The sequence below is a fragment of the Oncorhynchus kisutch genome, linkage group LG26, assembly GCF_002021735.2.
Source record: "Oncorhynchus kisutch isolate 150728-3 linkage group LG26, Okis_V2, whole genome shotgun sequence".
Taxonomy (NCBI): Eukaryota; Metazoa; Chordata; class Actinopteri; order Salmoniformes; family Salmonidae; genus Oncorhynchus; species Oncorhynchus kisutch.
In genome coordinates, this window is record NC_034199.2 from 16,704,126 (window position 1) to 16,719,848 (window position 15,723).

Below are 15,723 nucleotides of genomic sequence, written 5' to 3' on the forward strand. Positions count from 1 at the left end.
TTTTCGAAGACCTTAGAAAGGCAGGGTTGGATAGATATAGGGCTGTAGCAGTTTGGGTCTTGAGTGGCTCCCCTTTGAAGAGGGGGATGACCGTGGAAGCTTTCCAATCTTTGTGAATCTCAGATGATGAATTTGTAGGGGTCCAGATTTTGCAGCTCTTTCAGAACATCAGCTATCTGGATTTGGGTGAAGGGGAAATGGGGGGTGGGGGGGGGGGCTTGGGCAAGTTGCTGTGGGGGGTGCAGGTCTCTTGACCGGGGTAGGGGTAGCCAGGTGGAAAGCATGGCCTGCCGTGGAAAAATGCTTATTGAAATGTTCCATTATAGTGGATTCGGTGGTGACAGTGTTTCCTAGCCTCAGTGCAGTGAGCAGCTGGCAGGAGGTGCTCTTATTCTCCATGGACTTCACAGAATGTTTTTGAGTTTGTGCTACAGGATGCAAATTTATGTTTGAAAAAGCTAGTCTTAGTTTTCCTAACTGCCTGTGTGTATTGGTTCTTAACTTCCCTGAAAAGTTGCATATCATGGGTGCTATTCGATGCTAATGCAGTATGCCACAGGATGTTTTTGTGCTGGTCAAGGGCGTCAGGTCTGGAGTGAACCAAGGGCTATATCTGTTCCTGGTTCCATTTTTTTTGAATGGGGCATGCTTTTTTAAGATGGTGAGGAAGGCACTTTTAAAGAATAACCTGGCATCCTCTACTGACAGGCTGAGGTCAATATCCTTCCAGGATACCCGGGCCAGGTCGATTAGAAAGGCTTGCTCGCTGAAGTGTTTTAGGGAGCGTTTGACAGTGGTGAGGGGTGGTCGTTTGACCGCAGACCCATTACGGATGCAGGCAATGAGGCAGTGATTGCTGAGATCTTGGTTGAAGACAGCAGAGGTGTATTTGGAGGGCAAGTTGGTTAGGATGATATCTATGAGGGTGCCCATGTTTACGGATTTGGGGTTGTACCTGGTAGGTTCATTGATAATTTGTGTGAGATTGAGGGCATCAAGCTTAGATTGTAGGATGACCGGGGTGTTAAGCATGTCCCAGTTTAGGTCACCTAGCAGCACGAGTTCTGAAGATAGATGGGGCGTAATCAATTCACATATGGTGTCCAGGGCACAGCTGGGGGCAGAGGGTGGTCTACAGCAAGCGACAATGGTCAGAGTCTTGTTTCTGGAAAGGTGGATTTTTAAAAGTAGAAGCTTGAAATGTTTTGGTACAGACCTGGATAGTAAGACAGAACTCTGTATGCACCAACAACATAGGCATTTCTAAGGGACATAGACAAAAAGACATACAGTCAACCACCAAACTATCAATTAATATGTTGTGGACAGACTTAATATAGCTGGCTGGAGATTTGGGTTCTGGGCTGCAGAAATTACTATCAACAGACTCAGATTTCCAAGATTTACTTTGCTGTAAATGTTCTTATTAACATGCAAACTAGCACTGTGAATGCCCTTAGATTAAACCTTTGCTATGAGTGTACGATGATTCCGCATTGACCTGTTCAGCTTTGGTCACTGTTTTCCAGGACTGTATTCTTCAACTATCACCTCCTCAAGTCATTGCCCTCACAAATGTAGTGGTGTCAGTCAGTGAGGCAGGAATGACCTTAAACAGAGTCCATACAGCATCCATCACACTGTCAGCCTATACCTATTCTGTCTCATGTGTAAGAACTGAAATAGCAAATAATGAGGAAGATTATATTGTATCTTACCTTAAAAACAGGTTTCAAATCATTTGCTGACCATGTACAGAGCAATAGGGTTGATACAGGAGTTCAGCTATGCTATATTAATGCCAATATACAGTGCCTTGCGAAGGTATTCGGCCCCCTTGAACTTTGCGACCTTTTGCCACATTTCAGGCTTCAAACATAAAGATATAAAACTGTATTTTTTTGTGAAGAATCAACAACAAGTGGGACACAATCATGAAGTGGAACGACATTTATTGGATATTTCAAACTTTTTTAACAAATCAAAAGCTGAAAAATTGGGCGTGCAAAATTATTCAGCCCCTTTACTTTCAGTGCAGCAAACTCTCTCCAGAAGTTCAGTGAGGATCTCTGAATGATCCAATGTTGACCTAAATGACTAATGATGATAAATACAATCCACCTGTGTGTAATCAAGTCTCCGTATAAATGCACCTGCACTGTGATAGTCTCAGAGGTCCGTTAAAAGCGCAGAGAGCATCATGAAGAACAAGGAACACACCAGGCAGGTCCGAGATACTGTTGTGAAGAAGTTTAAAGCCGGATTTGGATACAAAAAGATTTCCCAAGCTTTAAACATCCCAAGGAGCACTGTGCAAGCGATAATATTGAAATGGAAGGAGTATCAGACCACTGAAAATCTACCAAGACCTGGCCGTCCCTCTAAACTTTCAGCTCATACAAGGAGAAGACTGATCATAGATGCAGCCAAGAGGCCTATGATCACTCTGGATGAACTGCAGAGATCTACAGCTGAGGTGGGAGACTCTGTCCATAGGACAACAATCAGTCGTATATTGCACAAATCTGGCCTTTATGGAAGAGTGGCAAGAAGAAAGCCATTTCTTAAAGATATCCATAAAAAGTGTTGTTTAAAGTTTGCCACAAGCCACCTGGGAGACACACCAAACATGTGGAAGAAGGTGCTCTGGTCAGATGAAACCAAAATTGAACTTTTTGGCAACAATGCAAAACGTTATGTTTGGCGTAAAAGCAACACAGCTCATCACCCTGAACACACCATCCCCACTGTCAAACATGGTGGTGGCAGCATCATGGTTTGGGCCTGCTTTTCTTCAGCAGGGACAGGGAAGATGGTTAAAATTGATGGGAAGATGGATGGAGCCAAATACAGGACCATTCTGGAAGAAAACCTGATGGAGTCTGCAAAAGACCTGAGACTGGGACGGAGATTTGTCTTCCAACAAGACAATGACTGTTTTAGCTTTGTCATTATGGGCTATTTTGTGTAGATTGATGAACAAAACAATTGAGTCAAATTTATAATAAGGCTGTGATGTAACAAAATGTGGAAAAATACTGAATACTTTCTGAATGCACTGTATCCCTAGTTTATATTGGCTGTTAACATGAATTACTTTCAGCTTCAAATGCCTAGGGATAGGTTTCTACCAAGAACTGTTTAAATCAGAATAATCATTTTTGTAAGAAAAGCGTTCTTTGTAAATCAAAGGGTTCTTCTACCTAGAACATTTAACATCCTAAGAACCGTTTTTGGAAGAAATAGTTATTTGATGATTCTTAGAACCATATATAATATTTCCCAGAATGCTCTATTGCAGTGAGATTTTCAGAATTGTTTGTTTTAATGTAATATCTGTGGTTTTGTATTTACATTGATTGGTCACTACATTGGGTGATTAATAATCCTACTTGTTGTCTATCCTAACTCTGGCTGGATTCCAATACACATCACTTTGCCAGCCAGCATAATGTAATTTTCAGGCCTGATGTGGCCTGTAAACCAGGCGATACCTAACACCAATGTGTTAGTGTATAACTAGGCCCTCAAAGAAAGGCCTTGTGATTTAAGTAATGTATTGTCATAAATAATGACATTTTAAATTCTAATAAGGCTGGCGGAACAGTTCATAGGGGGTTCTAGGAAGAACCCTGCAAAGATAAAAGGATTCTCAGTAGAAGGGTTCTCATAGGCAGTTCTAGGAAGTACCTTTAGATGATAAATGGTTATTTGTAGTACCCTTCCTAGAGGGTTCTAGGTAGAACCATATACAGGCTGTTCTTTGAGGAACCCTACATAGGGGGTTCTACCCAGCAACAAAAAGAGTTCCCCTAATGTGACAATCCGAAGAATTCTGTATGGTTCTACTTAGCACTTTTTTTTCTAAGAATGTAGCTTGGACAGAGCCTGAAGAACAATGGGTGTATAGATGCAGAGACTGAGTGTTGGGCATTAGGCCGAAGAGTATCGAGCTAACATAGCTTAGCCTGACTTATCCCGAAGACGGAAGTGTGCGAGGGATGACAGCGTTTGGCATTCGGCTGAAGATTAGGAGCAACATAATCATTTCACACAGACTGTGTTTCTGGCCTCGGCTGAAGACTTGTGTGCGGGTGATTAGGACTATTTTGGCATCGGCCGAAGAGGAGGGGTGCTCAAGTGAACTTTGTCAGGACTTTGGTCTGAAGAAGAGCACAGTTTGCACTGTTCAATAAGAGACTGAGCCTGGCTGGAGCCGAATAATCGTTGCCTAACAGATACAAACATTGGTTAGCAAAATAGTTTAGCAAAATACTTTACTCATCAGATTGTGCTCCTTTCCTTCTTGTAATAATTGTTCAACTAGCCTGTGACCCGGTTTATTTGGGCGTGACATTTTTTTGTTGTCGAGCACGTCGCCCAAAAGTTCTGTGCCCGGATATGACTGCTGGGCTGGAACAGAAAACTACACATCTAATAGCACTCCAGTTCTAGAGCTGGAGATTTCTGGTCTGTACTCACCTGTTCGGTATAGTTGCTCAGTGCATTCTCATTCCTCCTCAGAATCTTCCAGGTCATCAGAGTGTAGAAGACAGCCGTGCAAGCCAGCGGCATGCTGAAGTAGAAGCCGGAAAAGCCACCAGTCTTTTGCTGATTTATAAAACTGTTACGAAAACATAATAAAGAACAGTATTAGTGTTGCTGTTTCATATTTGATCTAACTACTGGAATGTGATGATAAGCACACATCACTGGCTTCATTATATAATCAGTGTCATTTTCATTTATTATCAAAAGAAAACAAAATCAAACATATTATTGACCTTATTTTCTATATTACTCAATTTTGTCTGGATTCACAAATTACCTGCAAGAACTGATTTTTGTTGTTGGGATGAAGGAGACATATTGTCAGATGCTGTCCTCTATGGTCCATTATTATCGTATCAAAGCCGACAACTTCAGGCACAGCCAGGATTGTTGATATAACCCATATCAAAGTTATTTCTACTGCTGTGCACGTTGAAACCCCAATGCCTTTGATTCGATTCCAGGATGCAACAGCTCGATACCTAGGAAATCAATAGGGAAATTATGTGGCTGGGGAGTGTTTTGTTCATTTTTTTTTGTATTTTTTATTCATTCGTTATTTTACCAGGTAAGTTGACTGAGAACATGTTCTCATTTACAGCAACGACCTGGGGAATAGTTACAGGGCAGAGGAGGGGGGGGTGAATGAGCCAATTGTAAACTAAAGAACAATTAAAGAACATATTAGAATTTCAAGGCCTACTACGAAGATAATTAACTTTTGACATGTAGATATCAGCCAACTTTCACAATATTACTCTTCATATAACAATTGTATTCATTCTCTGGTTTTGGCATGTTAAATGGAAGTAATACAGTTATTTCCAACTACACTACATGACCAAAAGTATGTGGACACCTGCTAGTTGAACATCTCATTCCAAAATCATGATCTGCTCCTTTTATAAATTTTTCCCTAAAATGACATACCCAAATCTAACTGCCTGTAGCTCAGGACCTGAAGCAAGGCTATGCATATTCTTGATACCATTTGAACTGAAACACTTTGAAGTTTGTGGAAATGTTAAATTAATGTTGGAGAAAATTAGGAGAACATTGGATCTAGTAAAATATGATACAAAACATGTGTTTAATTGTTTGTTTTTTAAATACAAAATTATCTTTGAAATGCAAGAGAAAGGCCATAATGCAAAGTTTTAGACTGATCCAATGAACCATTGTATTTCTGTTCAAACTTTTGTATCAAGACTGCCCAAATGCGCCTAATTGGTTTATTAATATATTTTCAAGTTCATAACTGTGCACTCTCCTCAAACAATCGCATGGTATTCTTTCATTGTATTAGCTACTGTAAATTGGACAGTGCAGTTAGATTAACAAGAATTTAAGCTTTCTGCCAATATCAGATATGTCTATATCCTAGAAAATGTTCTTGTTACTTACGACACTGATGTTGGGCGATTAGACCTGGCTCGAAGTCGGCATTCCAATTCATCCCAAAGGTGTTTGATGGAGTTGAGGTCACGGCTCTGTGCAGCCAGTCAAGTTTTTCCACACCGATCTCGACAAACCATTTCTGTATGGACATTGCTTTGTGCAAAAACAGGATGCTGAAATAGGAAAACACCTTCCCCAAACTGTTGCCACAAAGTCGGAAGCACAGAATTGTCTAGAATGTCATTGTATACTGTAGTGTTAAGATTTCACTTCACTGGAACTAAAGGGCCTAGCCCGAACCCTGAAAAATAGCCCCAGACCATTATTCCTCCTCCACCAAACTTTACAGTTGGCACGAACAGTTATTGTGCTGACGTTGCTTCCAGAGGCAGTTTGGAAATCAGTAGTGTGTGTTGCAACCGAGGACAGACGATTTTTACGCGCTACGTGCTTCAGCACTTGGCGGTCCAGTTCTATGAGCTTGTGTGGCCTACCACTTTGCGGCTGAGCCGTTGTTGCTCCGAAACGTTTCCACTTCACAATAACACTTACAGTTGATCAGGGCAGCTCTAGCAGGGCAGAAATTTGACGAACTGACTTGTTAGAAAGGTGGCATCCTATGTCTGTGCCACGTTGAAAGTCACTGAGATCTTCAGTAACGCCATTCTACTGCCAATGTTTGGCTATGGAGATTACATGGCTGTGTGCTCAATTTTATACATCTGCCAGCAATGTGTGTGGCTGAAATAGCCGAATCCACTAATTTAAACTGGTTTCCAGATACCTTTGTATATGCGTATATAGTGTAACTAGGAACAGAAATGTGACTTGAATGTGCAATCCTCTTACCTGTCAATGCTCAAGGCACATAAACTCAGCACTGTAATTCCAACAGATGTTTTCTGGACGAAGGGAACTAGTTTACAGAGCACCAAACCAAATGACCAGTCCTCAGCCATCAGCTGCAAAGACATGTCAACATTTAGGTCAGGAAAAATCATTTGTAACCAACACAAACACACAAAAAAAACGCTTTTATAAAACAATCAGATGTTGACCATTTTGATAATCAAATCGAAATATATATTTTATGTCAGGATAGACAGTAACTGTACACCAAATTGCAAATAACTCACCCTGTAAGCGTTGATTGGAAAGTCTATCACGATATGCAGCATGTCCCCCAAAGCAACTGGCAATAAGAATGTTAGGTCCACTTTTGTTTTCATATATGATTCTCAACAGTGCTGAATTACCAACTATTCCAATGATAAATACAAGAGCAGACATCACAGTATTGATGTATTTGAATGTGTCTCTGATTCCAGTTGACACTAAGCACATATGATGGGGTGGGGTCTTTTGTCCTGGCATTTTGAATGAGGGAATGAAGCTATTGGATTCGTGGAGAGGATGTTTCAAACAGTTGAATAATAGGAGCTGGTTGTGGATTCTGTTCTTTGGTCGCTGCACTGATTATTAAAACCATTCCATTGGAGAGCAGCAGAGACAGAACTACAAAGCTACAATTTCCATTGTAGATGATTTCTTCAAAAAGCCCGGCAATTTATCCTCAGGCAGCAATCTGCAAATGAGAACGTAAACCATTACTTGACACATTAGAACCTGGAGAGATACCAAAAACAAATCAAATTGGTATAAAGTCTATTTGATTACAACAAGAAGCATGAATGATTGTCTGTGAAAATATAGATAACATTGAAATATGTCAGTTTACTAATCAATCCAGCATCAAATTGTTCTCCACAATCAGATAGCCAATTGTAGCCTAAACAAGCAGCAGTATGTGGCCTAACTCATACAGCTAAGGCAGATGAAGGTTTTTTAGACCAATATTTTATTGGCAAGGTTAGTCATCAATCTGTCACCACAATTACTCCTCATACACTGAAATCTTGTCCTCGGCTTAGATCATACTCCACACAGGATAGAGCTGTGCTCTAAATCCAATGGGGGTTCTACCCATAGAGATCCTATTAAAATAGCATTTTCATTTCTAATTCTATGGTTCTACCATTGTAAATCCCATTTCAAAAACAGCAACGATAAAAGACTTTTAGGGACATCTGACCCAGTATTTGTGCCAGTGTGTGAATCCTATGATGATCTTTGTGATTGAAACAAGTGTCCATCTTGAGAGGCCATGGCAGGGTTCCTTAATAGGTGGCCAACGGGGGATTTTTATTTGCCCCCCCACAGGTTTTCTGAGCAAGATAACAATATATTTTGTATTTTTGTCGTTTTGGTTGTTGGACATAAAACACTGTAAAATCACTAGGAAATCAGTTCAAAGTGATTTTAATTTGGGAACCTGTTCCCAAGTATTTCCACACATAAATAGAGACGCATACAGTATGTGATCATATCCCAATGTAATAAATGTTGAAATGATTTGTTTTTGGGGATTCTGTTTGGGATTCTTGTGGTTAATTTGCAGTGTACAAATTATTTATAACTATGTTCCAGCTGCCAACCATCCGCTCAAGGAAAAATCGGCCCATGGCTGAATGTAATTGGGGACCCCTGGGCTACACTCTCAGAAAACAGGGTTCCAAAAGTTTTTTGGGTTGTCCCATAGGAGAACCCTTTTTGGTTAGAGGTAGAACCCTTTTGGGTTCCAGTAGAACGATTTTGGGTTCCATGTAGAACCCTCTGTGGAAAGGGTTCCTCAGTATATGGAACCCAAAAGGGTTCTTCAAAGGGTTCTCCTTTGGGGACAGCCAAAATAACCCTTTTTGGTTCTAGATAGCACCTTTTTTTTCTAAGAGTGTAGTAAATTACTAGAGGGGCAAGGTAATGAACCCTGAAAGTTTGTATTCTAGTTCTTAATTCTATGGGCTAGGGACATAGGACTAATGGGCAACACTGAATTCTACATTTCATATGATAATAAAATGCACACTAAACTGTTGCCATGTATTTTATCAAAAATTCTCTCTGATGAGTCTGGGGATGCAGACGGATTCCAGAGAATCTGGGGGTGTGCAATCATCCAAGATTCTGGACACGAGTGACTGCCCCTCGGATCTTAGCGGAGAACGTGCAAATCCCAGGGGGCCAGTTGACTTGTGACAATCAGGTCAAGACCCAGTGGTAACTCTTGTGATGGAAAGTTTATCTGCCAAAATTGCCCACCTACGGCGTTGGATGACATTTGTAAAGTCTGTGAAGAGGACAAAATACTTCGACCTCTTGGAAAGAGGGAGCACTGAGTATGTCAATGCATAATCGTTGTATTGTAATTGTTTTGAAATAGTATAGATTTTGAAGCAGATAGCTTTGCACAATGAAGGCTAAGTGAGAAAAGATGAAAGAGCCATTTGCGGACTTTGCACAAAGATGAAAAATGTATAATGTGAGACATTTTTATTGTTTTAAGGTTTGAGGTTTGCCTAAAATCTTCAAAGCAGTCTGATCCGATACAAAAGTATCAAGGCTTGTAATCAAAGTAAAATGACCGTTGATGAAGTTTGAAGCTTTGGACATCACATAACCATCTTAAGGCCGTCACATACTCTCCAGTTGAAAAGTGGCATGCCGTTTCACAGATGTATTATGACAACATTTTGTGATGTTTTGGTGTTCGGCTGTTCGCGTTTTTCTTGAGGCAAGTTGAAGTTCGGGAGCCAACGTCTACGCCCATTTGTCTGTGACTGGTCGACTGGTCGTTTTCAAATAAAGGTCTTTAAAGGCTCATTGCAGTCAAAAATGTGATTAGCCTGTTTTTTTTACATATATTTCCGCATTATGAGGTTGGAATAACATTGTGAAGTAGTGAAAATTATGATAATGCCCTTTTAGTGTAAGAGATGTTTGAAAAGACCGCCTGAAATTTCAGCCTGTTTTGGTGGGATGGAGTTTTGGCCTTCCATGGCAACATCACTATGCAGTAAATTATTTAGTAGATCAATGAGAAAGAGAGTGCCAAACGCCTCTGCCAGTAACTCATTTTCTGTTTTCCCCTCCCCACTAAGACCACTCCCAGACAGTCCTAGGAAAATTATTACATTTTTTTGTGTGCTATTTTTTGTTTATTTTGTTAGCATTGTAATTGAAAAGAATTACAGTACGATACTTAATTGTTACCCAGAAATAATTTTATATTGAGACGAAAACGTCTGCATTGGACATTATAAGGGAGTATGCAAGCACAGTCGTGCTTCTGCTAGGAGCAAACATAACCCAGTCTGCAGTGGCCTTTACAGGGTGTCGGAACTGCTGGACAGGGAGAGCTGACCTCTTTTTATTTTTATCTAGATATTTCATCTGCTTGGCAGGTAGAAAGATAGCTCGGGGCGTAGAACCACACGACAGAGGAATCTTAAACCACAGCACACTAGTACCCCCCCCCCCCATTAATAACCCCCCATGTAGTGACTGCCCATTACTGCACTGTAAACCATTTTCTGTCAAATGTACAGTAATTTACTTGCAGCAATTGGATTACAGCTAAAATAATCCATTATTTTACAGTACCAAAAATGTTACTGCAATCAAATGTACAGTATATTACTGGAATTGCCCATCCAGGGACATATTACCCAGAGTACATTGCAAGTTTACATTTGGGTCATTTAGTGGGTGCTCTTGTCCTTAGCAACTTACAGTCAGCGCACTCGACAAAGGTTGATTTAAAAAAAACGCATATCAAAAGTCAAAGCAATTCAAATGTGGCTTTAACAGTTAGTGAAAATGTTGTTGTAGTTAAGGATACATTGGTCTTCAAAATGATTGTAATATCTACCTACAGATCTTATAATATATCTCTGACTAGATAGTGGCAGTACAATACTGAGACAATCACACTAACTTGATGCCAGAGCAATAGAACACAATACAGTAAAGGTGACTATCAAACGGTAAAAAAAATATTTCTACAGTGTTTTACAGTAATTACAAGGGATTTAGAGCAAGCAGGTTGGCTGTCATGAATTTGCATATTACTGAATACGTGTTATATATCGCTTGCCTTCCAAGACGCCTAAAAAAGGCTTCCAAGCTGGGCGATTACAGGACAAAACACATCAAACAGACATGGGTAAATATTTACCAACTAATTTAACATCCTCTACCACTCTTAATTGTTACAAAACAACTACCACATATCACTTAATTGGTACAGGACTCTCACTAATGGGTGCAACAAATATAGCCACTCACAAGGCATGCCTTGAAATATGTTAGTGAGCCAGTGATTCTTTCTCCTCCCACAATACTTCTATACAATGCGCTATACTTTACAGTATGCTGCAGTAAATACTTAGCATAACAGCAATACACTACTTTATTGTATTGAAAATAGTGAAATTGTACTTAATAGTACAGCATACCAACAGCATACTACTAGATGACCCTTCAATAGAGGATGAAACCGGCTGTTCATAGCAGAACTGGAACAAAACATAGTGAATATGGTCATTTCAAACAACAGCATACGTTTCCAACAACTGCAACACCACATCATCACCGACAACACAACATTCAGTAACATAAATAGTGTGAGTTTATCCGCACTTGGCCGTCTCCTGAAACGCCATCAGATTTGTATGAAGCAGCTCTACAGAGTACCATTTGAGCCAAATTCTGACAGATTTAAACGACTACTCTATGAATATGTACAAGTAAGCTATACTATCCTGTCGTTGGTACTGTATTCCAATATTGTGCTACATATTGACTGCTCTGTCTATTCATACTGTCATGCAATAATGTCTTGTCTTTTTCTGAGAGTTTTTACGGAACTAGATTCTGCTGCAGAGCATTATGATTTTGTCTACGTTGATGAGGTCAGCTTTAACCTAGCCAAAACAAGACGCAGGGGAAAAAACCTCAGAGGACACCGCGTCATCGTCAATGTCCCTGGACAGCGTGGTGGCAACACCACAATGTGTGCAGCCATTAGTCAGAACGGTGTCCTTCGTCGTCATGCCACTCTTGGTCATTACAATACTGCCCACATTATCACCTTGCTTGACACTCTGCATAATATCCTCATTCCAATGACCAGAGGAATGGGCCAGAGCAGTACGTTTGGGAATGGGCCAGAGCAGTATGTTTGGGAATGGGCCAGAGCAGTACGTATGGGAAAGGGCCAGAGCAGTACGTTTGGGAATGGGCCAGAGCAGTACGTTTGGGAATGGGCCAGAGCAGTACGTTTGGGAATGGGCCAGAGCAGTACGTTTGGGAATGGGCCAGAGCAGTATGTTTGGGAATGGGCCAGAGCAGTATGTTTGGGAATGGGCCAGAGCAGTACGTTTGGGAATGGGCCAGAGCAGTACGTATGGGAAAGGGCCAGAGCAGTATGTTTGGGAATGGGCCAGAGCAGTACATTTGGGAATGGGCCAGAGCAGTAAGGACAACGTAAGTTTCCACCGGGCTGCTCTGGTCCGCAATTGAGTCATTGACCATCCGCAAGTTTTGATGCTCAACCTGCCACCATATTCTCCATTTCGAAACCCAATAGAAGAGTAATTTAGGGTTTGGCGTTGGAAGGTATACGATCGCCAACCCCACCAACACATACCCCTCTCCAGGCGATGGAGGAGGCCTGTGGTGACATAGAAAAGGGGGCATGCCTGGGCTGGATACGCCACTCCAGACGTTACTTCCCCTGCTGTTTAGCCAGATAGAACATCGCTTGTGATGTTGATTTTGATTTTGATTTTTTATTTTTTTATTTTTTTATTTCACCTTTATTTAACCAGGTAGGCAAGTTGAGAACAAGTTCTCATTTACAATTGCGACCTGGTCAAGATAAAGCAAAGCAGTTCCGACACATACAACAACACAGAGTTACACATGGAGTAAAACAAACATACAGTCAATAATACAGTAGAAACAAGTCTATATACGATGTCAGCAAATGAGGTGAGATAAGGGAGGTAAAGGCCATGGTGGCGAAGTAAATACAATATAGCAAGTAAAACACTGGAATGGTAGATTTGTAGTGGAAGAATGTGCAAAGTAGAAATAAAAATAATGGGGTGCAAAGGAGCAAAATAAATAAATAAATAAAATAAAATGATGAGATGATGATGAGCTGCTATGGCCAGACCCAAATAGGAGACAGGATGCACCCTATTGTTTTTTTCTGGCAACAATTGGTTTCAGGACAAGGTTTGTAGAAATCCTAAAATACAGTATATTACCATATTCTGTGGGGGTACAGCATTCTAACTGACTGATGCAACAACTAAAGCCTTAAAATATGTTAATGCTCTAGAGACTCTTCACTCACCCAATGCAATGCAGATAGTCCGGGTAGCCAATGTGCGGGGGCACCGGTTAGTCATGCTAATTGAGGTAGTATGTACATTAATGTATAGTTAAAGTGACTATGCATATATGATTAACAGAGAGTAGCAGCAGCGTAAAAGAGGGCTTGGGGGGTAGGGGGGTGCAAATAGTCTGGGTAGCCATTTGAATCCTGAGTGCTGAATGCTGGTTAAAACCACATTCCAGCCGGCGTCTATTCCACAAATTACCACCAGCTAAATCTATGACGGTAAAATGCCTATTTACTCTCTTCCATCTGACTGCGCAATCCACAACTATAAAAAGCATCTAGACATTATTTCACACGTCCTTTAGACTATAATTCAGTTTTCAACAGTGGAGATTTGTATAAACCTTGCTGTCTGTCTCTCCGACATTTGCAACATTGTTTCAATAGTCAAATTCGATCTCCAGCTGTCTCGTAGTAATGAACAAGTGGGGACGAGAGACAGGCAGATGGCGTTTCTCAGCCAGGCGAATTCGTGAATCAGCTTGCTTAATTTGTATGTATATATACAAAGAATTGTCAATAGAAAAGTCAGTCTTTTGCAGTCTTTCCAGCTTCAGTTTGAAGTGATTGTGTTAGCTGTGTTGTTGGCTAGCTCCTCCGAACAAGTGTCCTGATAAATGCGCATATTTTGAATGCCAGGCGAGATCGCGCTTCATTAGCTCTTTGTTATAGATGTATCCAAATAAATGTCACTAGAAAACATCATAAAGAAATGCAAATATGACTACTCTTGTTATTCTGTCTGCACCGTTTGACGTAACTGTAAATTAGCCGTGGTTGGCTAGCTAGCAAGCAAGGGATAAGAACGTTGCCAGTCAGAATGGTAACGGACCATTTAGAACGAACGACTGGGTCGTCGTGTCCATAGATACAGAACATAAGGACTGAACGACTGGGTTGCGTCTCTGGCAACCAAACCAATAGAACTAACGACCTGTCGGCTTGGGTAGCAACCCTAGATTTGTGTCGGGACTATATATTGTGGAAGGATGAAATAGTATGAATAAATGTATAAAAAATAATAATAATGAAAATATGGCAATTATTATTTGAATATGTTGATAACCCGTTGTATAAAAGTGATAATACCCTCGAAGCCGGTGTTTGGAAGATATATTTGCACGACTTAACTACACTCATGCCAATACATCCTCCAAACACCGGCTTCCCGGGCATTATCACTTAAATGTATCAATGTGCGTCCAATGCCGCCCCTCATCTCTGATTCTCCGCTGGGCGCGCAATATCAATTGCGCCTATATGATATTTAGTGTAGTCTCAATCAAATGATCCATAGCCTATAGGCTATAGCCTACAAAGTGCATACTCGGAATAGCACAGAGCAAAGTTGTATTTCTAAGATAGCAGCTGGGACGGTGTATATACAATTAGGCTGCATTACACACTGCAATGGACATTCCAACCCTGAGCCCCTGCCTGCTCTGCTGATGAAAACATTTAGTTGAGTACTGCTTAACCAATGGCTGTGCTGTGTAGTGCTACAGTGGCAGTTCAGGAGGAGAGTCAAAGGTTTCATCAGAAAATACCTTTTGATTAGGCCTAGTCCAAACATCTTGAGTGCGGACTAGCCTATAGCCTATGTTCAAATCAAATCAAATGTTATTTGTCACGTGCGCCGAATACAACAGGTGTAGACCGTAAAGTGAAATGTTTACTTACAAGCCCTTAACCAACACCGCAGTTTTAGAAAAATAATTGTTATGTAAAAATAGATAGGTAAAAAATGAAAATACAGTAACAAATAGCTAAAGAGCAGCATTAAAATAGCAGTAGCGAGACTATATACAGTACAAGGGGGACCGGTACAGAGTCAATGTGTGGAGGCACCAGTTAGTTGAAGTAATTGAGGCTGACTGAGAGTTAATGTAGAGTTAATGTACTGTTCAGTTTGAGTAGGAAGAGTGCAAAGATGAGAAGGAGGACCGGAGGTCAACTTTGATGGCTTGCTACTTCTATAGTTTAATTTGACAAAAACAATATGTTTCTAGCCCATGATGTATTTATCAGAGTTATTGACCTCACAATAAGCCAGATTCGAGTCATTTACATTGTGTTGCTGAAAATTGAAGCAGCAGCTGCGGCACAATCAATCGGAAATGGACAGCTCATGGTGCTGAAAGCAGTCAAATTCGAGAATGAATAATTCCTTTAAACCATCTTCATTTTAATTATACTTTACTAACAACAAAGGGGCTTTGTGTTGGAGCCTACACTGCATTCGGAAAGCATTCAGACACCTTGACTTTATCCACATTTTATTACGTTACAGTTAAATGGATTAAATTGTTTTTTCCCCCTCATCAATCTACAAACAATACTCCATAAAAGCAAAAAAAAGAGACGTTTTTAGACATTTTTGCACATGTATAAAAGTATTCAGACAATTTGCTCAGCATTTTGTTGAAGCTCCTTTGGCAGCGATTACAGCCTTGAGTCTTCTTGGGTTT

At 40.6% G+C, this 15,723-nt stretch overlaps 1 pseudogene; it reads right to left on the reverse strand.

Annotated features, from left to right (window-relative positions):
- Positions 1-4,136: 4,136 nt before the first annotated feature.
- On the reverse strand, positions 4,137-7,323 carry LOC109871141 (endothelin receptor type B-like; annotated as a pseudogene).
- Positions 7,324-15,723: the final 8,400 nt, after the last annotated feature.